This window comes from Pleurodeles waltl, chromosome 9, assembly GCF_031143425.1.
Source record: "Pleurodeles waltl isolate 20211129_DDA chromosome 9, aPleWal1.hap1.20221129, whole genome shotgun sequence".
Classification (NCBI taxonomy): domain Eukaryota; kingdom Metazoa; phylum Chordata; class Amphibia; order Caudata; family Salamandridae; genus Pleurodeles; species Pleurodeles waltl.
The window spans coordinates 39,164,878-39,186,856 of record NC_090448.1 but is presented as its reverse complement, the minus strand read 5'-3'; the positions used below and the strand labels follow the sequence as shown (position 1 = coordinate 39,186,856).

Here is a 21,979-nt window from a genome sequence, read left to right as displayed (position 1 = left end):
GCCTGTGCAGCTGCTCCGGTCAGGCTGTGTACAAAGCTGGGCAGTCACAGCCTTCATCAAGTGCAGACATTACCCAGGGGAAGAGTAATCCACAGGCACGGTCTCTGCAATAATGCTGCAATGAAGGTCCAAATTATGTGGCAAAGTTAAATGAATTATGCGGTGAGGAAATGTAAATTATGCAGCATACTAAGGGATGCACAGCAGTTTATCTGGCACTACTCTTGACATCTTAACATACTTTAGGATTAATATAAAACGGTTTCCAATATTATTGAAAATAGTAAGTACACCTATTTCTTAAGAGTGAAAACTACACACATTTTATAGATACTATCCAAAATGTTATTCGTCGTGGCTTTGCATTGAATGGAAGTGGAATTCACTATTTTATTAGCAAAATCCATTCCAGAGTAAAACACTTTGAGTTTATCAGATAGAGCTGCACTCAGCACAAAACAGACCGACGTCTACACACTTGTCAGAGGTACAGATTTTATTCTGCACATCCCAGCTATGTGTTAAATTCTATCTCCCGGAGCTGGGCTGCTGGTTTATTCTGTGTTCACAATATTGGACTTCTGGAAGCACCCCGGTCCAAGAAGAAACAGGTCTATGGAACAGCACTGCACGCTTCCGGTGAATCATGTACATATCTCACGAGGAGGCACTTTAAGACTAAAGCCATCAGACCAGAGATTAGAAATGTTCGCAGTGTCTGCAGTTCTTAGTGCCTTGAAACAGCTGCTGATTTGAGAATACTGCAGTGTAAGCACGTAGTGTCATCGGTAATGAAACAGTTTTCATGTCACCAGGACTCTGTTGGGGGCCTGCAAGCCCCACAACTCTCAGCGCCAGGGAGGTGCCAACGCCAGCTCCACAGCGCTATTTAGTGCTGCTAGCAAACCCAGCTGTGTGGGGCGCCAGGACTCTGCTGGGGGACTCCAAGTCCCATAACCCTCAGCGCCAGAGAGACGCCAACACTAGCTCCACGGAGCTATTTACCGCAGCTAACAAACCCTCTGTGTGGGCTGCGCACGGACCACGTCCAGCAATGCGCCCGGGCCAAGAGCGGGCACATCTTCCCCCATCATCACCTGGAAGAGGCTGGGCCACCCCCTGGCTGTTGGCAGCTTTCAAAAACCTATGCGCACTGGCTTCAATTGACATCACTGGCCAGCGAGAAGGTACTTTGGGCTAGGATTTCATATTCAATCTCTTTAAACCCCGGCTGCTCAACTACTATCAGTGATCACTGGTCACCCCAGGGCTGAAGCAAGCGCCTTAAGTCTCCCCTGTACCTCCAGAATGGGGAAAGGAAAGAAGCTAGAGACTCCTATGGGTAGGGTGACCAGACGTCCTGGATTTCCCCGGAAAGTCACGGTTTTTAGAGGACTGTCCCGGTGTCCCGACGCATCTCTTGATTTTAATAAAATGTTCCGGTCTTGGGGACAAAGGTCAGATCATTACATAAATGTCCCGGTTTTGAGGACAAATGTCAGATTATCTAGGGAAGCATAAATTCAAGGTATGCTCTCCCTTAACAGAGGCCTACAAAGTATGCAATAATTAAAGTAATGTATATGTTACTGTCTGCTCCCAGCGGGGAGAAGAGTGGGGAGCAGAGAGGTGTGGGTGGGGGCAGGTTGCGGGAGCAGGGTGGGAGTTCAGGCCATATTTTATATGTGTAGTCTTGTAAATGTGTGTGTGTGTGTGTGTGTATGTATATACATATATATATATATATAGGCACACATTCTCAAAGCTATGCAAAAAACGGGACAGGCCACATATAAAAGTGAGTGTAAAGTTGTTAGTCCTTCTTTTATGTCTGACCTGTTCAGGTTTTTTGCTCCTCAAAATCTGGTCACCCTACCTACAGTGCTTAATTTGAAAATAAAAAGGTGCCGGTGCTGAAAGCCCTCCTCTAAAACATGCGGCTGCTGCAATTGAATGTGCGAACACGGAATACAGAGGCAGCGTAACCATGAAGCCATCTTAGGCCTCTTCACTCCATTTACAGCCACTTCCTGCCCCTTCAGCTCACTCTTGCAGCTTTCTCCCATTGTGGCACTTTTTCGTTTTTCTCTTCCTCCGTCTTTCCCATCTCTGTCTTTTGCTCGCAGCAAATGCTTGAGGCAGAAGAATAAGCCCCGGCTTTAAAAAATAAGTGCCGGTGCTCAGCACCGGAAACAACAAGCACAAATTAAGCACTTCCTACCTACGGGGGCTTCTTCAAAGAAAAGGGTTAGGCAGCCTAGTAGCTGAAGTATGCTGACAGAAATTAATGACTTGATTGAGAAGGTAGAAACAATTCTAAAACCTGCCTCTTCTACTTTCACTTCACCCCCTGGATCTAAGGAGAATCGGAAACCTCTAGCTAAAATGTTCACTAAAAGGTCAGTAACCCTTGTAAGCCTCACGGCCTTCAGGCCAGCAAGCCCTCCATTCTTACAAATGGCTGTGTTTTTCAGGAGCCTCCTCGAATTGAGACAGCTTGTGAACCCCCTTCCGTGGTGCCCCCCTATGAAGTGACAGTGCCATGTCATCAGATAGTGGAAAGACTCTAGGCGAAACATCAAACCAGGGACTCACAATATCAAAGGAAATAATACCTTCCCTTGAAATATCTCTTAAAGAGTCTCTTGACAAGTCGTCGGCCATAGCCCCAGGGATGGTCCCTGGACCTGTCTGCCTTTCAGGAGACCTGTTTGCAGCAGAACCATGTATATGGGGTCCATATCTCATTCAGCTTTCAAAGTCTGTATTGGAAAGTGCGCCTCTCCCACAGTCCTGGCAATATGTTGAGATTACCCCAATTTACAAAAAGGGTAATCAAAAAGGTCCTCGTAACTGCAGGCCCATTAACCTGATTGATGGACTGCATAAACTCTTTTGCTAACATATTCTGGGCAAGCTGACTAAATGGGACACCCAAAAAATATCTTAACAGGTCCCCATGCAGATTTCAGCCAGAAGACAAGTAAAATAGATCAAAGTTTCCGTTTCTGTACAATATATTGGGATATGGTAGTAATGGAGAAGGGCCATGTGTGAAACCAGAGTTTTTTTGCAGTGTCCCCCAACTTTTTTGCCCCCTTTTTGGCTACTAGATACTGGTTTTCTGACTCTGGTTGTATATATATATATATATATATATATATATATATATATATATATATATATTCCTCAGTTCTGATGAGCCAAAATTCAGCCTTCCAGAAGCCATTCTCTGATTGGCCAGCCTCTGCCAGGCTAAACCAAGTTGTTTTAATGAGTTCTGAAGTGGCCTCCATAGACAAAAGGGAATCTAGTGGGTGGAGATCTGCAAGTTGCAGAGCAAAAGGCAGGAAGGGGGCTGGGTAGCCAAACTGGTCTTCAAAGAAGGATTGACAGGACAGGACACAGGCTCACCCCCAATTCCTGCACCCCCAGCCAGATCGGAGCCCCAGTAATTGAATTAGCAGAGGAGCTGGAAGGGGAGTGTTAAGAAAACTTAGCCACACCAGTGGGATGGCTTAGCCATATCTTAACCTCCAGGAGAGAGTTTCTCCATTTGGCATTTTAAAGGAATAGTGCTTTCTGGGGCAAGAATATGCCACACTTTGGAAGAAGTTGTAATACTTCCGAGTGTCACCCTGCTCCCCTTTGGTCAGGGGTGCCCCCTTGCTTGTCGCCCAGGAACACTGGATAAATATGGGAAAGCCGCCCAGCAACTCAGACTCCTGCCTGTAACAACAACAAAAAGAAAGACTGCCCTGATGAGCCCCTGGTCTGCACCAAGAAGGATTGCACTCACAAAGACTGCACCTTCTGCACACACTGGGTTTCACAAAAGAAGACTTTGCCTGGCTTCTAAAGGATTCAGGAGTGGGCTTCCTGTAAGTGACATGTATCAAGGAGCCACCAAGAGTCACCTGCATCAATTCCTGCCAGAAAAGTCCAGCTGGACAGCATTCAGTGGACCTCTAAGAATCTAGCCAGGTGCATTGTAGGAGTTGTAGTCCCAGCATCCCAAGGAGCAACTCAGAGATTCTGGAACCTTGGATTGGTGCTGTGGACTCCTAAAGACCCAAAAGACTCAACTAGACAAGAAGGACTGCCCTGATGGACCTGTGGACTGCACAAGAGAGGATTGCTCTCACAGGGACTGCACCTGCTGCTCTCACAAGGCTTCACAACAAAAGGACTTTGCCTGTCTTCAAGGATAAGGAGTGAACCCCCTGATCAACAACAGGTAGAAAAGTGCTGAAGGGCTATCTTTAATGTCAACAACAAGGACAACTCCAATTGACAAGCATCACCTGAAATTTACTTGGATTGACCAGGTGCATTGTGGGAGTTGAAGCCTAGACTCCAGGGGGCAAACCAGAGCTTCTAAACTCTTGGCTGGTTCTGTGGACCACTTTCCTGCATTCGGAAACACTTCTGGAAGCAAGTGGAAAAGTGTTACTTCAGGGGCAGCCAGAACTCTTGACTTTGTTCCAGTCCAGCGTGACCTTTTTTAACCCTTTGAGCATTATTTGCTTCTAAGAGCTAGCATATATCTGGTTCCATACATTGGATTTTTGTAATTTTGGTGTCATTTTAATCATAAAAATATTTCCTATTTATATAAATTGGTGTTGGGTTTTTATTGTGTGTTGTGTCTTACTTATTTAATGTATTAGTGTTTTAAATGCTTTACACACCTGTCTCCTAAGTTAAGCCTGACTGCTAATGAGCTAAGCTCCCAAGGTTTGAGCAAGGGTTAATTTATTTAGACCTTGACTGGACCTTATGTGTGATTGAGGCCTTATTACTAAGTGGAGGTATCTACCTGCCCGTCATAATAATCCACCTTAAAACAGGCCATTTGTGTGTGGTCTTTGTCAACGTAAAACCAGCTTTTGATTTAATCCCCGCCATAAGCTCTGCTGTGTTTTAGCCCACATGGGGGATCCAGATAATATTCTATGCGTCTTAATATGACTGCATGAAGCAATGTTAGATATGGTAAAATGGGCGAGCTGTCCATTTCCTTTAGAATTGAGAAGGAAGTTTGCCAGGGTTGCGTTCTGGCCTCAGTTCCTTTTAAGCTATATATAAATGATCTGATGACATTTTTAGACTTCACCGGGAACCGAGGCCCAGAAAATGGGTGCTTTAAAAATTCCAACACTTTTGTTTGCAGAGATGACACACACCTTATTTCCAAAACGTCTGCTGGTTTACAGGCCTTGGTGGATCATTGTTTAATCTTTTGTACAGAGAGGGGCCTAGAATTCAACATCAGGAAAACCAGGTTTATGGCATTCAACCTTTTTTAAGCTGTAAAGAGTTGCATTAAAGCACAGAATGAACTGCTTGAGCAAGTCCAAGACTTTGACTATTTAGGAATTAGATTGACCAACAAAAGTATTTGGCTGTTGCAAATTAACAAGAGTGCATTAAAGTTACAGCAGGAATCCGGGGCAGTACTAAGCTAGTCAAGAAAACCAAAGCCAGAGCTCTCCCCAGCTGTAGAAATATGCAACATCAAAGCGAAGAGGGACAGCCTTATATGGCTCAGAACTATTGGGTATGTTAAAGATAAGAGGCTCGCTGTGGTTGAAAATATGTTAATTAGGTCTTTACTAACCCCCCCCCAGAGTACTTCACATCCTCCCGAGTTAATTGATCTAGGTGTGTATCTGATTGCTTCAAATCTATAATGGAAACCTCTATTGCATTGGCATTGATTGTGGTTCACTGTTGAATTAGTGCCTTATAGATTGCCACTAATGGAGATATTACGCTCAAACAATCATCTGAAAGTTCCCTGGTTAGCCTATATTAAATCTACGTTACAAAGATTAGACCTTCCCTCTCTCTGGGAGTCTCCAGTCAAAGCAAGTTCAGTAACAAAATTAGTAATTAAAGTAAAGTTAAATCTGCCTCCTTTAGACTCAAACAATTATTGGCCAATATCTCGCCTTTCCTTTCCCATCAAGATCAGAGAAGGCACTTAATAAAGAACTGGTAACAGTCCTTGAATCTAATCATTTGTTGGACCACTCACAATTTGGTTTTAAGGCCGAGCATAGCACTGAATCAGCTTTGATAGTGGCTTCGGAAGAGCTGCGGACTGCTTTGGACTAAGGATCAAGGGCAGCCTTGATCCAGTTGGATCTCTCGGCTGCCTTTGATAAATCAGTCATGCCATACTGATTGTCCAGCTCTATTCTCTAGGCATTAGGCGTTCTGCTCTGGCTATTTTTAAATCATTTCTCTCAGAGAAACAGCAATTTGGGGCTCTGGATGAATTTTCCTCCAGCACCTTTTCACTTCTATGTGAAGTCCATCAGGGCTCTTCTTTGAGCCCTTCTCTCTTTAATCTTTATGTTACTCCCCTGGTCAAGCTTATTAAAAAGCTCAGATTCTCAGTCATCAGTTAGCCAATGGCACTCAGATGATGGTATCTGTGGCTGGTAATCCAGAAGATACGGCTAGGAGATTTTACAGCTACATGCAGGAAATTAGCAACTGGTTGTCCAACAATTGCTTAAAATTACATTTCGGCAAAACTGAGGTGCTCTTGTTTGGCAGTAGTCCTTCCTTTTGGTGCCCTTTTTGGTGGCCTCAGGATCTTGGTGTTCTGCCTTCGCCCATTGCCTCAGTTACAAATCTGGGTGTCATCTTTGACGACAAATTGTCCTTTGACAAAAATATCAACACAGTGGCTTCCTCAGCTTTCCTTGTGCTCAAAATCTTGAGGAAGATCTGTCCTTTTATCCCACAAGATATGCAGGGATCTGGTGATTATCGCTCTAGTGCTTTCAAAATTCGACTATTGTAATGCACTATATGATAATTTACAACAAGGACTCATTAATAAAACTACAAGTCTTGCAGAATTCTGCAGCACACATGCTACTTAAGATTACAAAGTTCCATTCAGTATCTCAAGCCCTGGCTCGGCTTCATAGGTTACCTGTCCGTAAGCAAGTTGATTTCAAGGCACTTTCCATTGCATTTAAGGCGTTGACTGGCCACGGCCCAGAATATTTGAAAGAGAACTTTGTTTGGTATCGGCCTTCTAGAACCTTGCGGTCTTCCTCAGGACTACATGTAATTGTTCCCAAGATCAAAAGAAGCCACTGGGAAGGTAGGAGCTTCATCTACTGTACTGCCAGGAAATGGAACTCCCTCCCATTTCATTTGAAGACTTGTATAGATCTTCGTGCTTTCAGGAAAGCCCTGAAAACTTGGCTTTTTATTCAATAGCTCCTACTCTCCACCCTTGGTTTGACTTCTGCTTATTCCACACTGTCTCCGTTGATCAACCTCCGTAGCAGTAAGTGCCTAGAAGCCCTCGGTTAGTAGCTGCTCTATATAAAAATAATTTTAATTTCATTCATTTCAGGAAATTCAGAGATGAAAGCCAGGTAGCCTGAGAGATAGATTTATAGATGATGAAGAGAATCCCCTGTATGAACCATCCTTTGATAAGATCCCTCGTCCCCAAGCAGCTGTATATCAGGTTTTGATATGGGATCTTACCCATGAATAGCTTCTGTATTTGCAGGGGAGAGTAGTACTGCACTAGCACTTCGTGTCCGTCATGTAGTTCACATATTGAAATGCTGCATCATCTCTCTTTTTTTTCTCTCAATGGGTATGCAATCTCACATGGATCAAACCTGTGTGTCATTTTAAGGGAATTAGACAATGTGAATTAAGAATTTTGACATCTGATACCAATGAAACAATCGTCATTAATGTTGCCAAATTTTAATACTCGGCATGGGTTATATATTAGAATTTTTTAGATTGTGATGTTGATCACTTTTTAAAAATGATTGCTGGCCCAGTTCTTGGTATTATCAAATTAGTAGGACCTTAAAAATCTTCGTCGCATTATACTCCTACGTATGGTTTATGCCTCAAAACGTCCCTAAAGAAAGCATGTTCCTGCTTACTTGCACAGCCATTTCTATCGTTGGAATTGTTGGTATATCGGTGTCTTTGCATAATGTACCTTGGCTATTCATTTTTTTATGTGTTTCATATTATATAATCCGAATGTAATTTTATACGTTGAATTTTAGAGTGTAAGAAATCTGGCTGTGCTCAATAAGTATCTGATGTTATTGTATGTTATTTAATTATGTTTACGGTGCTTGAATCTGAAATAAACAGTAATAATGATGACTGTGTTCATGCTAGAGAAAAAAATATTTGTTCTACTCTGAATTATATGAAAATATGTAGGGGGTTTTGGTTCCTACAATAAACAAAACTACTTCTTCTAGTCCATCCTTTAGGGCTATTAACGCCAGCTGAGTGAAATCCACCCATCTTAAGCTACCGAATATAGCAAGCAAGAGGTGCAAAGTGATCAGTTAACGTCACATCATATGAACAACCAGCATACAATATGGACTACCAGCATACAATATGGACTATCAACATAATACGGACTACCAACATACCATATGGACTACCAGCATGCAATATGGATTACCAACATAATACCAACATACAATATGGACGGGGCATGGCCTGGAAAGATGGGTGAGTAGATGTGCCTGGAACCGCTGCGAGATCTGGCTGGAAGAGCTTCCAACAGTACAGACGAGGAGATGACGAGGTCAGTGATTCTGGAGGTAGAGGGCGAGCCCTATGATGATAACACCAGTGATCCCGGTGGAGGTGTGGGCATAATCTGGGGGCCCTTGTCCGAGGTGGGAAGCTCCAGTTGAGTAGCGGGTGGAGGGAGCACTATGAGACACATAGAATGGTCCCTATGTGCCACCGAGAAGAATTGGTCTTGATGCATGAGGCGATTTTGAGAAAGAGAAGGGCGCCACGGTCATAGCCCAAATACAGTAGCCACAGTTCGACGGCGAACGTTACAACAGGGAAAGGAGATAGGGAAGGATAAACTCCAGAGAGGGGTGCAATCTAACAAAATAGTGCAGTACAATGTCACTGGCCAGGGTGCGGGTGACCGAGAAGATGGGAGACAGCGCAGTCACAGCAAACAAACACAGGCACAAGACACTCACAAAATACTGGGGGCCATACGAGGAACTTGTGTAGCTCTTGAAAATAAAATGGACATTATGGCAATGGACATTAATCATCTACGACGCAATCTCCGCAAGGGTGTGGAGAGAGTCACATCAACTAAGGGAGAGGCCGTAGAACTCAGAAAAAAGTACAGACACTTCAGGATACAGTGGTAAGGCTCCAAACTGAGACAACCCAAATGGAAATGCATGTTGAGGACACAGAGGGCCTATCCAGCAGAAATAATTTGCGTATTCTTGGCTTCCTGGAGAAGGCAGAGAGCCCTGCTGCCAAATTATTTTTAGAGGAATGGATACCAAAAGCATTGAGCCCGACTCGACCGTCAAACTTTTTCTCAATTGAGCGGGCACATAGGACACTGGCTCCTGCCCCTAGGCCTGGAATGCCTCAATGGGCCATTGTAGCATGAGTGTTCAACCATATGGACAGAGATGCAATTCTCCAACATGTTCAGGTGCATGGCCCTCCCTGCTTTGACGACAAACAAATTCACATCTACCCGGACTATAACTACAAAAGTTCAGGACCTCCGTAATGGTTTTCTGGGGGTCAAACGTCGGCTGTGTGACCATGATATCCGATACAGTCTGGTGTTTCCAGCCAAGCTCAAGGTACAACATGATGGAAAGGCTCTCTTTTTTTAGACCCCTGGTGAAGCAATAGAATGGATGGACACAATAGGCGTGAAGCAAGCTTCATAAGACCTGGAATGGAAGGAAAGACAAAGGAAAGATTGGAGGTGCCCTGCTCACCAGAGGGCGTCTTTGTTGAATTTGGACCTCAATTCGGAGAATCGACCCACGGGACGAATAGTGGTCACAGAAGATGTCATTCTAAGAGCTGAACCCGGCCCCCTGGGGACGAGAAACTCTTTTTCACCACTCTCTCTGGCACAGAACACTCAGGAGGAGGAGAGACTGCTAACGGATAGCCATGGATACTTGCCGGCAGGAGATGAGAGTGTGTCCACAGGAGGCGCAGGATGACAAAAAAAAGGGGGAGCTGAGGGACAGTTCCGCGATGAGGAGGTAACTGTGTGATACACATAAGAGTGCTCCTAGTGCTATGACATGGCAGTGGACCCACCAGTCAGGTTTGAGTAATTATAGCAGGATATTATGTGCACGGCTAAGGTCCTCTAGAGAGGATTCGCGCTGGACTTGGGTTCAGGTGTACTGGTCAGACTGTACGTTTAGCAGTTACTAACATGTTTTTAGATTAGGCTTAAAGGGTGCAGGTAGGGAAAGGTGGGATGGGTGAAGTTCTAGTTGGGGTTTTCAGAAAGGGAAACAGTTTTCTTTGTTGAGATGCTTTAGTTAGAGAGTTTTTTTGGGGGGAGGGACTACTGTGCTGGGGAACTTAGACTGATTGCCGTCTGAAGGGTGATTATACCAATAACACTGACATATGAAAGGAACTGGGAACGATTATAAAATCATTACATGGAATGTACGTGGACTAAATAATTATGTTAAACGTAATCGGATTTATGCCTACTTGAGGAGATACAGGGTCTCAATCGCATTTCTTCAGGAAACGCATCTGTGGGGGGACTGTATTAAATATGTAAGGAGACGATGGAGGGGGCAACTATATGCTACCTCTCACTTGGGCTATGCATGGGGTACTTTAATCTGCTTTCCCCTACTGTCCCCTTTAAGCCTGTCAGAAAATGTACTGATGATAAGGGTCGTTATGTAACGATAGAAGGAACACTTGATGCCCATCCTATCAGTCTACTAAATGTGTGTGCTCCGAATGTAGATGATGGGGGTTTCCTGGGAGCAATGCTGGGGAAAGTCCACCCCTCCCCTGGCACAGGGATTATAATGGCTGGAGACTTTAATTGTGTTTTAAATGGCAAGATGGATAGAACCCCACTCCGCAGAGGGACCAAACCTAACTCAGTAGCAGCTGTGAGACTGGTGCAGGATAGTTTAGGCTGGATAGACATTTGGAGGAGTTGAAACACAATAGCTCAAACTTATTCCTGCTACTCCCCAGTGACAGAAACTTATAGGCCCTCATTTCAACTTTGGCGGTCGGACGAGGCCAACCGCCAAGGCTGAACCGCCAGTCGATCGCCCATACGGCCGGAAATCCGCCGGCCGCATTTGGACCTCCCTGCTGGGCCGGCGGGCGGAAACAGAGTTTATGCCCGCTGGCCCAGTTGGGATGTCGGCCGTAACATTGCAGCCGGCTCCTAATGGAGCCGGCGGCAATGTGGCGGTGCGGCGGGTGCAGCAGCACCCATCGTGCTTTTCACTGTCTGCCAAGCAGACAGTGAAAATCATGACGGGGCTGTGCCTGGGGGCCACTGCACTGCCCATGCCAAGTTCATGGACAGTGCACAGGCCCCCAGGGCCCCCGCTAGTCCCCTTACTGCCAGCCTTTCCATGGCGGTGTCTACCGACATGGACAGGCTGGCGGTAAGGGAAGTCAAAATCCCCAGGGCAGCGCTGGTGCCCCCAGGGCAGGGCATGACTGGTGGGTCCACTGCCATGTCATAGCACTAGGAGCACTCTTATGTGTATCACACAGTTACCTCCTCATCGCGGAACTGTCCCTCAGCTCCCCCTTTTTTTTGTCATCCTGCGCCTCCTGTGGACACACTCTCATCTCCTGCTGGCAAGTATCCATGGCTATCCGTTAGCAGTCTCTCCTCCTCCTGAGTGTTCTGTGCCAGAGAGAGTGGTGAAAAAGAGTTTCTCGTCCCCAGGGGGCCGGGTTCAGCTCTTAGAATGACATCTTCTGTGACCACTATTCGTCCCGTGGGTCGATTCTCCGAATTGAGGTCCAAATTCAACAAAGACGCCCTCTGGTGAGCAGGGCACCTCCAATCTTTCCTTTGTCTTTCCTTCCATTCCAGGTCTTATGAAGCTTGCTTCACGCCTATTGTGTCCATCCATTCTATTGCTTCACCAGGGGTCTAAAAAAAGAGAGCCTTTCCATCATGTTGTACCTTGAGCTTGGCTGGAAACACCAGACTGTATCGGATATCATGGTCACACAGCCGACGTTTGACCCCCAGAAAACCATTACGGAGGTCCTGAACTTTTGTAGTTATAGTCCGGGTAGATGTGAATTTGTTTGTCGTCAAAGCAGGGAGGGCCATGCACCTGAACATGTTGGAGAATTGCATCTCTGTCCATATGGTTGAACACTCATGCTACAATGGCCCATTGAGGCATTCCAGGCCTAGGGGCAGGAGCCAGTGTCCTATGTGCCCGCTCAATTGAGAAAAAGTTTGACGGTCGAGTCGGGCTCAATGCTTTTGGTATCTGGTGGATTCTGACCGGCAGGACATCCATGGCGGTAAACCGCCGGTCTCAGCAGTGTGACCGCGGTGGTACCGCCACGGTCATAATATGGCAATTCGTACCGCCAGCCTGTTGGCGGTACGAACGCCACTTTAACCCTGGAGGACGGTGACTGCCAGGGTTGTAATGAGGCCCATAGCCTCTTGGGCTATGTGTTCGCACAGGCGTCAGAGGCACAAAACATTACTGACACACAATACCTGCCACGTTATTTATCTGACCACTCCCCATTACTTATTACCTACTCGCAGTCTAGCCCGCAGTCCCGGATTCCATTGTGGCAATTGAATGCCCAATCAGATACAGACCCGATATTTAGAGATCAAATTGCGCAAAGCTTACTAATTTACTTTGAACACAACTGCTGGTCCACAAATAGGCGGGCCACGGAATGGGACGCAATGAAGGTGGTAGTGAGAGGGGCCTGGATCTTGGCGACATAGGGAAGGCACTAGAAGAGGCTCTATCCACACGAGAAAAAGAGTTATTGATACTTGAGCGGTCTCTCACTGTGGGGAATGCAGAGGTGGCACAAAAGAATGCCCAGCGACAGAAGATGGTGGAGGTGTGGGACAGACTAGATAAGTATATTAGATCAGTCAATCGTAGGCAGTGGTACTTAGATGGCAACAAATCCAGATGCCTATTAGAGCGTCCTATAAAAGTGGAGAACCAATCCCCCCAATTTTGGAGATTCGCAACGCAAACGGAACCCTGACGCACACACAACAAGCAATCAACAATACCTTAGCAACACATCTGAGAGGGGTCTACGCGGAGGAACAGGGAGCAGTGGACAACCAGGGGAATACTCACATACTTGAGGGAAATTACTTTCCCGTGTCTGACCCCAGAGAGCTGCAAGACCCTAGCGGCCCCGGTAAGCAGAACGGTGCTCCTGGAGGTGATACGGACTCTGAAACCAGCTAAATCCCGTGGGGCCGATGGCCTCCCGGAGAACTTTTATTGCCAATTTCTAGACGTACTGGTAGACAAATTACTTGAGGTTTATGCTGAGGCCCTTGATGGAGGTGACCTGCCACGATCCATGAAAAAGCCTCTTATTGTGGTGATCCCAAAGCCTGAAAAGGACCCGACTGAACCAGGCTCACATAAGCCCATATCCATGCTGAATGTGGATCTCAAGGTACTTAGCCATGTTTTGGCGGCAAGATTGCTGCCCTTCCTCTCACAATTAATGCACGAGGACCAGTCAGGAATCATACCGCGTAGGAACACCCTCCGTAGTATCTGCCGGCTGGCAACGGGGGAGGTTAGGGATTATGCGCTGGCCTTCCTTGATATACTGCAGGCGTTTGATATGGCCCGATGGGACTATGGGCCTGATTCTAACTTTGGAGGACGGTGTTAAACCGTCCCAAAAGTGGCGGATATACCACCTACCGTATTACGAGTCCATTATATCCTATGGAACTCGTAATACGGTAGGTGGTATATCCGCCACTTTTGGGACGGTTTAACACCGTCCTCCAAAGTTAGAATCAGGCCCTATGTCTGCCAGGAGCTTGATAAGGTGGGACTGAGCCCGCAATATATTAAATGGATAAAACTGCTTTACATAAATCCACAGGCCAGGATACGCACAGGGTGTACAGTCCTGGCCGCTATAGAACTCTAGTGTGGTACCCAACAGGGATGTCCCTTGTTGCATCTGATCTTCGCTTTGGCTATGGAACCCATGCCATGTTGTATGAGACAAGAGCTTCAGGGATGGGGGATTCGAGTGGGTACGATGGAGCACATCATCTCTCTTTATGCGGATTATGTGTTGCTTTATCTGCAGAGAGCAGCTGAATCGGTCCCATTGATGCTGATAGAACTGGCGAAGTTCGCAAGGGTCTCTGGGCTCCGAGTGAATAGGGCGAAATCTCTCCTATTCTCATTAGAGGGGCTGACTGGATCCCAGCTGGGGTGTCTCCCACAGGTTGGGTTATCCTGGGCGATAGACAAAATACGATACCTTGGAATGTTCATAATGCTGGAAGAAAGCACAAGTTACAAGCTGAACATGGGACCGGTGCTAAGGGGGTTTCGGCAATCCATCCAGCTTTGCAATACATTCAAATTGTCTTTGATGGGTAAGATAGCCCTAATTAAAATGGTCGTGTTGCTGAGATGCCTCTACATCATGCAAGGCACTTTTTTTGAGATACCGATGAAACCTTCTGTGATTTAGACTCGCTCCTGGTGGAACTATTGTGGAATGGCAGAGGGTGTAGGGTGAGTCTTGCCATATTGTAGAGGGAGTGGGAGCGAGGGGGTCTAGAGATCCCAGATCTAGAATTTTACTATCTAGCGTCACAACTCCAGCATGGCATATATTGGTTAGATACAGACCCTAGCTTGGAGCAATCCCTATGGACAAGCACTTTTCAACACAGTCACTGGGGACACTCTTGATGAGAGGGAGTGCTCTCCCGGGCACCTACCCATACCTAATACGCTTAATGGCCAAAATATGGGAAAGGACGGTGCACACAGTGATAAAGAGAGCGCCTTATGCACCCGATCTGGATATTTGGGTCAAACCCCCTTTACACGGATACAGAAATCAAAGTCAGTTGAGAAATGGTAGGAGGGAGGTTGCTTGAGGTTATCCGATCTATATCTGGATGGGAGATTTATAACACTCCAAGACGCAATAGACACCTTTGCACTGGGCAAGGGACAGTTTCTCCAAAATGCCAAAAGTCCGGCCACAGCAAGACAGTTGTGGCCGATGTTCCCTGAAGCCCTGGATACTACTCACAAGTTACTCTGCATGTTGTCAATGGCGGGGGGACGTAGGCTGGTGACTCATATGTATCGGGCATTATGACCTGATAGACCAGTTAAACGACTGAAAGTAGAGGAGAAATGGGTGGCCTTTAGTGATGAGCCACTCTCCCAAGATGATTGGTCTCAAATCCCTGCGGTGGTCCGGAGACTGATGGTCTGCACTATATTCAAGCAAATACAATACAATGTCATTCATATGACTTATCTCTCTCCCAAAAGACTCCACACATTTTAGCCGGCCCGGGACCCCAGGTGTCCTAAATGCCTGGCTATAGAGGCCGACATTCTGCACTTGATTTATCAGTGCCCAGTGATAAAGAAGTATTGGGGTAAAGCAGTGGGACAGATTAAGACAACCACTAGGTAGGATATATCCCTGACCGTCAATGGCTGTCTCCTGGGATTACTGCCTCGTGACCAGAAGCAAAAGTTTAGCAGGCGATTTGCAGTTTTGGGCCTCATGGTGGCTAAGCCAAGAATTGCAATACATTGGATGGGAGACTGGACCACAACTAAAGAGAGCTGGGTGAGAGACCTGCGAGAGTGGGCGTGTGTGGCGGAGGACCACATGAGACAAACGAGAAAAGATGCTAAATTGCCTGAGTTATTGCTTGTATGGGGACTGATGATACAGGAGCTGCTGGGTTCGGATCTTGATGGGCAAACTGTGCCAAGGTGCATGTAGACTCTTCAGAGGATGAGCAGGGAAATCCTGATCTGGTACATATCTAAGTTTCTGAGTATAAACTAGACTAGCGAATTTATTGGACTTCAGGGGTTTATGTGGCAATCAGGTGGTGAAATGCTTTCAGGAGAGAAGGCAGGAGGGGGAGGTTGCAGAGGAGAGGGGAATGGGATGTGATTGGGGATTTTGTTTTTGTAGTTCTATTGTAATCCTGTGGGAAACACCAGCCAGTGGCTGGGCAGAACATATTGTCAAGATGTTTCACTGGAACAGTTTTTCTGAGTAATGTTTGCTCGTGGATAAAAAACCTTAATGAACAATTTTTTTAAAAAAACATACAATATGGACTATCAATACATAATACGGACTACCAGCAGACAATATGGACTACCAGCAGACAATATGGACTACCAGCATACAATACGGACTACCAGTCATGCAATATGAACTATCAGTATACAATTTAGACTACCAACATACAATTTGAACTACCAGCATGCAATATGGACTACCAGCATACAATATGGACTACCAACATACAGGGTGGACTTCCAACATACAATATGGACTACCAACATACAATGTGAACTACCAACATACAATGTGGACTACCAACATACTACCAACCATACAATATGGACTACCAACATACAATGTGAACTACCAACATACAATATGGACTACCAACATACTACCAACCATACAATATGGACTATCAATATACAATATGGACTACCAGCATACAATATGAACTACTAATAAACAATGTGAGCTACCAGCATACAATATGAAGTACCAGCATACAATATGGGCTAGCAGAAACAATATGGACTACTAACATACAATGTGAACTACCAGCATACAATATGAACTACCAGCATACAATATGGACTACTCGAAACAATGTGAACCACCAGCATACAATATGAACTACCAGCATACAATATGGACTACCAACGTACTACTAACCATACAATATGGACTATCAGTGTACAATATGGACTACCAGCATACATGATGGACTACCAGCATACCACATGGACTACCAACATACAATATGGACTATCACCATACAATATGGACTATCAACGTACAATGTGGACTATCAGCATACAATATGGGCTACCAGCATACAATATGGACTACCAACGTACTACCAATTATACAGTCTGGACTATCAGTATACAATATGGACTGCCAGCATACACTATAGACTACCAGCATACCGTATGGATTACCAACATACAATTTGGACTATCAGCATACAATATGGACTACCAACATACAATGTGGACTACCAGCATGCAATATGGACTACCAACATACTACCAACATACAGTATGGAGTAGGAACATACAATATGGACTACCAGCGTACAGTATGGACTATCAGCATACATTTTGACTACCAGCATACAATATGGACTAACAACATACAGTATGGAATAGCAGCATACAATGTGGACTACCAGCGTACAACATGGACTGCCAAGATATCATCAAGCTAGGCATATCTAAAGAAGTATGGAGAGTGCTTAATTTGTAAATAAAGAGGTGCCGGTGCACAAAGCCCTCCTCTTAAACATGAGGCTGCTGTAATTAAATCTGCCAGCACTGAATACTGAGGCAGCTATTCCAGAAGCCATCTCGGGGCTGTTCAATCCATTTACAGCCACTCCCTGCCCCTTCAGCTCATCATGCAACTTTTTACTTTCTCCCTTTATGACGCTTTTTAGTTTTTCCTTCTTCCGTCTTTCCCATGTGTGTCTTTTGCTCGCAGCAAATGCTTGAGGCAGAAGAATAAGCCCCGGTCCTCAAAAATAAGTGCAGGTGCTCAGCACCGGAAACAACAAGCACAAATTAAGCACTGAGTATGGATTTACTCTTAATTTCACTTCTATGGATGTAGACGACATGCCGGCGATGGGCCTTCTGGATTACATGAAAGTGCAGGTTAATATAAAAAACTGGATAACTGGGAGGAACACCGATCACACACTCTACAAGCAGCATTTTCGTAACGTGCATACATGTGAGCAAACCCATACATGTGCATAAAATAATGCGGCCATTAAATCATATTACTCATATGAGCCTGTCTGTGGGACGTAGGGAAACAAGCTAGGAGGTTTCCAGGCAAGTCGGTGCATGAAAAGGCTGGTAGGGCTGGGGCAGGGTCAGTCACATCTCAGACAGGGTGAGGCCCACCCTGTCGTGTTTGACTTGGCCCTGCACATGATGGTCTTTCAGAGATGATGGTTTGGCATCTCTAACTTTCTCTCAGCTCCATAAGTGTTTTCTTTGTAGTGAAGTGCTGAGATTTCAAAACAGGCCAGTGCTTCTCAGAAGCCGCCAGGGTTGGGCAAAGTCAATGATATGTCAAACAAGTCTGACGTTGCCAAAGTCTTAACGGACTCTCAGAAATAATTAACTGTTGGGAAATCTCCTATTCCCCCGGCTGGGCAGTCACTATCTGTCAAAGGAGCACAATATGTACCTTGGGCAATATTTTGGCATTTTGCTTGAGAAAGTGGAAAGTTTGGCTACACATTGACTATACAAACAAAACGTAAGGTAACAACATACCACTCTCAATAGATTGTCACTCCCTATAAACACAAGCAACTTTAGTCCTAGAAAGGAACCAGTGCTTAATTTGTAAAGGCAAATTAAGCACCAAGGCTTGTCCGGAGGTCACTGCAGCCTGGGCCATCCATTGCCACTGCCAGGGCTGCCTGTGACAGTACCAACACAACTACTAACCATCACACTTCTACAAGTGTGACAGTTCGACTATCCCAGGCTGCAAGTACTCAGGACGCCATTCAATCATGACCTTAGACACAGTAAAACAAGCACTGGCAAAGCCAATAGGTATTTCTTTGGGCTTTGTGAGTGCTTCTTCCGTTTGGTCATTGTTTCGTAAAACATCATTGTTTGATGTAAAACATTAATGTTGTGAGAGATGCCAGGCATTTGTCAATACTAAAAAGTATATTTGGCTAAATGCAAAAATATGCATTTAGTCTCAGAAAGTGCATATTGCTCAAGTATTTAAGGGACTACTTGGCGTGTAAACATGTAGTAGAGGAAAAGCAGAATGGTGTCACTCAGAGTGAAGTTAGCCTATGGCTAAAGTGGGCTGATCCACTGTCCAATGCTGTTATGTTTTAGTAGGCAGAACAATAATGTGAATGACACGTAAAAAGGCCAATGGATGAAGAGGGCTGGTACAAGTCTTTATGCGGAAATATATTATGTATACAACTGTAATTAGATCAAAAGATCTTGGCTAGCCCCAGATTTCAAAAGTGATATTTTTGAAAAGAGGCACTAGTTTCAGTTTTTGGGAAACTAATTTAAACACTATTTTTTGAAGAGCTGTAACCAGATAGAAACTGTGACGTAAGCCAGACTGAAACATTAAGGCCCATATTTATACTTTTTTAGTGCCGCATTTGCGCCGCTTTTTGGCGCAAAAGCGGCGCAAACTTACAAAATACAGTTGTATTTTGTAAGTTTGCGCCGCTTTTGTGTCAAAAAATGACACACATGCGGCACTAAAAAAGTATAAATATGGGCCCAAGGGCCTTATCTACAAAGAATTGGCGTAGGGCAGCGCTGCGAGTCAATTTGCTGCACTGCTCTACGCCAATTCGAAAGGGCAGGAATGCACTGTATCTACAAAATACGGTGCATTCCCGTCTTTTCAGCCAGCGCACGTGCACAAAATAGCAGCGGAGCGCTAGCAAAGGCACCCTTGCGTCATGATGAAAGGATGTCTGTGTTGTTAGCATGATTGTTTTTGTGCAGGCAGGGGCACCGTCCTGCACAAAAACAATCACAAGAGGTGTTTTCCTCGTTCTGTGTGTGCTGCAGAATGCAGCACACGTGGGCAGAGATAAAAGCGAAGAGAAGTGTAAACATCTTTCCTCCTTACGCCTGCTCTGGGAGGCGTACGGTTTTGATGCTACCTCAGATTTACGCTATGTTGTAAATCTGAGGCAGTGTGAAAAAGCACGGGTGTTGAGTGGGAATGTAAACATCTCTCTTCCTTACGCCTGCTCTGGGGAGGCGTACGGTTTTGATGCTACCTCAGATTTACGCTATGTTGTAAATCTGAGGCAGTGTGAAAAAGCACGGGTGTTGAGTGGGAATGTAAACATCTCTCTTCCTTACGCCTGCTCTGGGGAGGCGTACGGTTTTTCATGCTGCCTCAGATTTACGCTATGTTGTAAATCTGAGGCAGTGTGAAAAAACACGGGTGTTGAGTGGGAATGTAAACATCTTTCCTCCTTACGCCTGCTCTGGGAGGCGTACGGTTTTTCATGCTGCCTCAGATTTACGCTATGTTGTAAATCTGAGGCAGTGTGAAAAAACACGGGTGTTGAGTGGGAATGTAAACATCTTTCCTCCTTACGCCTGCTCTGGGAGGCGTACGGTTTTTCATGCTGCCTCAGATTTACGCTATGTTGTAAATCTGAGGCAGTGTGAAAAAGCACGGGTGTTGAGTGGGAATACCCACAGCTACGCCCATGGAACGCCTCCCCGACGCAGTGCGAGTCAACGCTGCGACTGGCGCTGCGTTGCCTTACAACATCTCTATAAGGCCATGTAAAGGCACGCAGGGTGGCTTTGTGTGGCCTTGTAGATTTGGGTCTGCACAATGCCCTGCAGGTGCGTCACAAAAAGTGACACTCCGTGGCACATGGGTGCTTGAAAATAAGCCCCTAAGACTTTACTACGAAGAAAGCAACACTACGCTTACAGTATATGACTCACTAATCCGGCATCAAAAACTGCAGCTTGTGAATGCGATTGTGTCATCCAGACTATATTTGTGCGGTGCCATCTACCTAGACTTACCAGTTGGATCTTTGAACAATGCCACAGCAAGACTGGTGTTGAGAATTCAAAGGAATGATTCAATCTCACAAAGGTTTTTGCAACTGCAAAAAATCCAACACTTCATCCAAAAGATTTTCAAGTTAGGAGGACAAAAGAAATTTGTACTCGTCCAATATGCTCTTGCTGAATGTCCTTCTCTTGGCGGCCACCTTGTGGAACAGCCTCCCTCTGGAATTAAGGAAGGAAGCGACCTTTCCAACTTTAGGCAACGAATGAAGCCCTGGTTGACCACGCATTAACTGCATAGGCTGGCAGGGATGAAGACAGGGATTTCCACTATTGCCAAGGTGGCTCGTGGTGGATGTTGCGCTATACAAAGACTGATACATAGGTAAATAAATAGTGGAGTGAGTGTAGGACTTGAACTACTGCTGTCCCTTTTGTTAAAATCTGTAAAGTGCCAACAGCTTGCATGGCCCGGCCTCATTCACAAGCGCTGAGGCGGAGAGAGAAGCAAGGAGTAAATAAATGGCCCTTGAAGTACATTTGACCCCACATCTCGAAAAGCGCTTAGACGCCTCATTAGGGGTAGTAAGCGCTATTTAATTCCAATTCCTCCCAATTGACACTCACCTCGGGCACACTCCGATTGCCCTGGCCGAGCCCCAGTTCCACCCCTTGGCTCTGCTGGGGAGGGCAACCAGTTGACTGCTGAGACTTCCAACACCTGAACCCTCGCTTCCAGCCTTGTCTCCAGGCTTTCGCGTTCCTCTGCCTCTCAGGCCCTTTATACCCACCCCAGGGCCACGTCAAGTTGTGTAACACGATCTCCTCATGGACCAGGGCATCACCTCAGGAACAGAGCTGCACCGGTCCCAGAGACGCAGCCCTCAAACTCTCGCAATCAGAGGCCGCTACAAAAATACACCTTGTTTGTGTGTATGGTTTCATATTTTTTGGACGTGAACTACACAAATATTTGATCAGTTGCTTGTTTACAGATCCGTTTTTCTAACTACACCTCCCCCTCGTGAGGCAGAGATAAAGAGCTATCATTATACAGAGCTGAGTAGCCTGCGCTTGGGAGCCAGACGCTTCAAAGCCCTCAAAATATTACGAAACAAGTCAGATTATCACCCGGCGCTTGTGTGTGTTCCCTCTGTCACCTGGTGGCGCGTGCTGTCACACAACAGGTGTCGGGTTGGTACAGTGCCCTGCAGACACTTGCTGTTTAATGGAAAAACACTGCTTGGAGAGCAGGGACCTGGGAGGCC

The 21,979-nt window shown here is 45.7% G+C and overlaps 1 protein-coding gene across 1 annotated transcript in view; it reads right to left on the bottom strand.

The window, feature by feature from the left end:
• LOC138258905 (solute carrier family 26 member 6-like) overlaps positions 1-21,522 on the bottom strand; it is a 269,592-nt gene extending 248,070 nt beyond the window's left edge. Inside the window, exon 1 of the mRNA XM_069206227.1 lies at positions 21,339-21,522. The gene's annotated coding sequence lies outside the window, so the exon portion shown is untranslated. The remainder of the gene's footprint in view (positions 1-21,338) is intronic.
• Between the last annotated feature and the right edge of the window lie 457 nt (positions 21,523-21,979).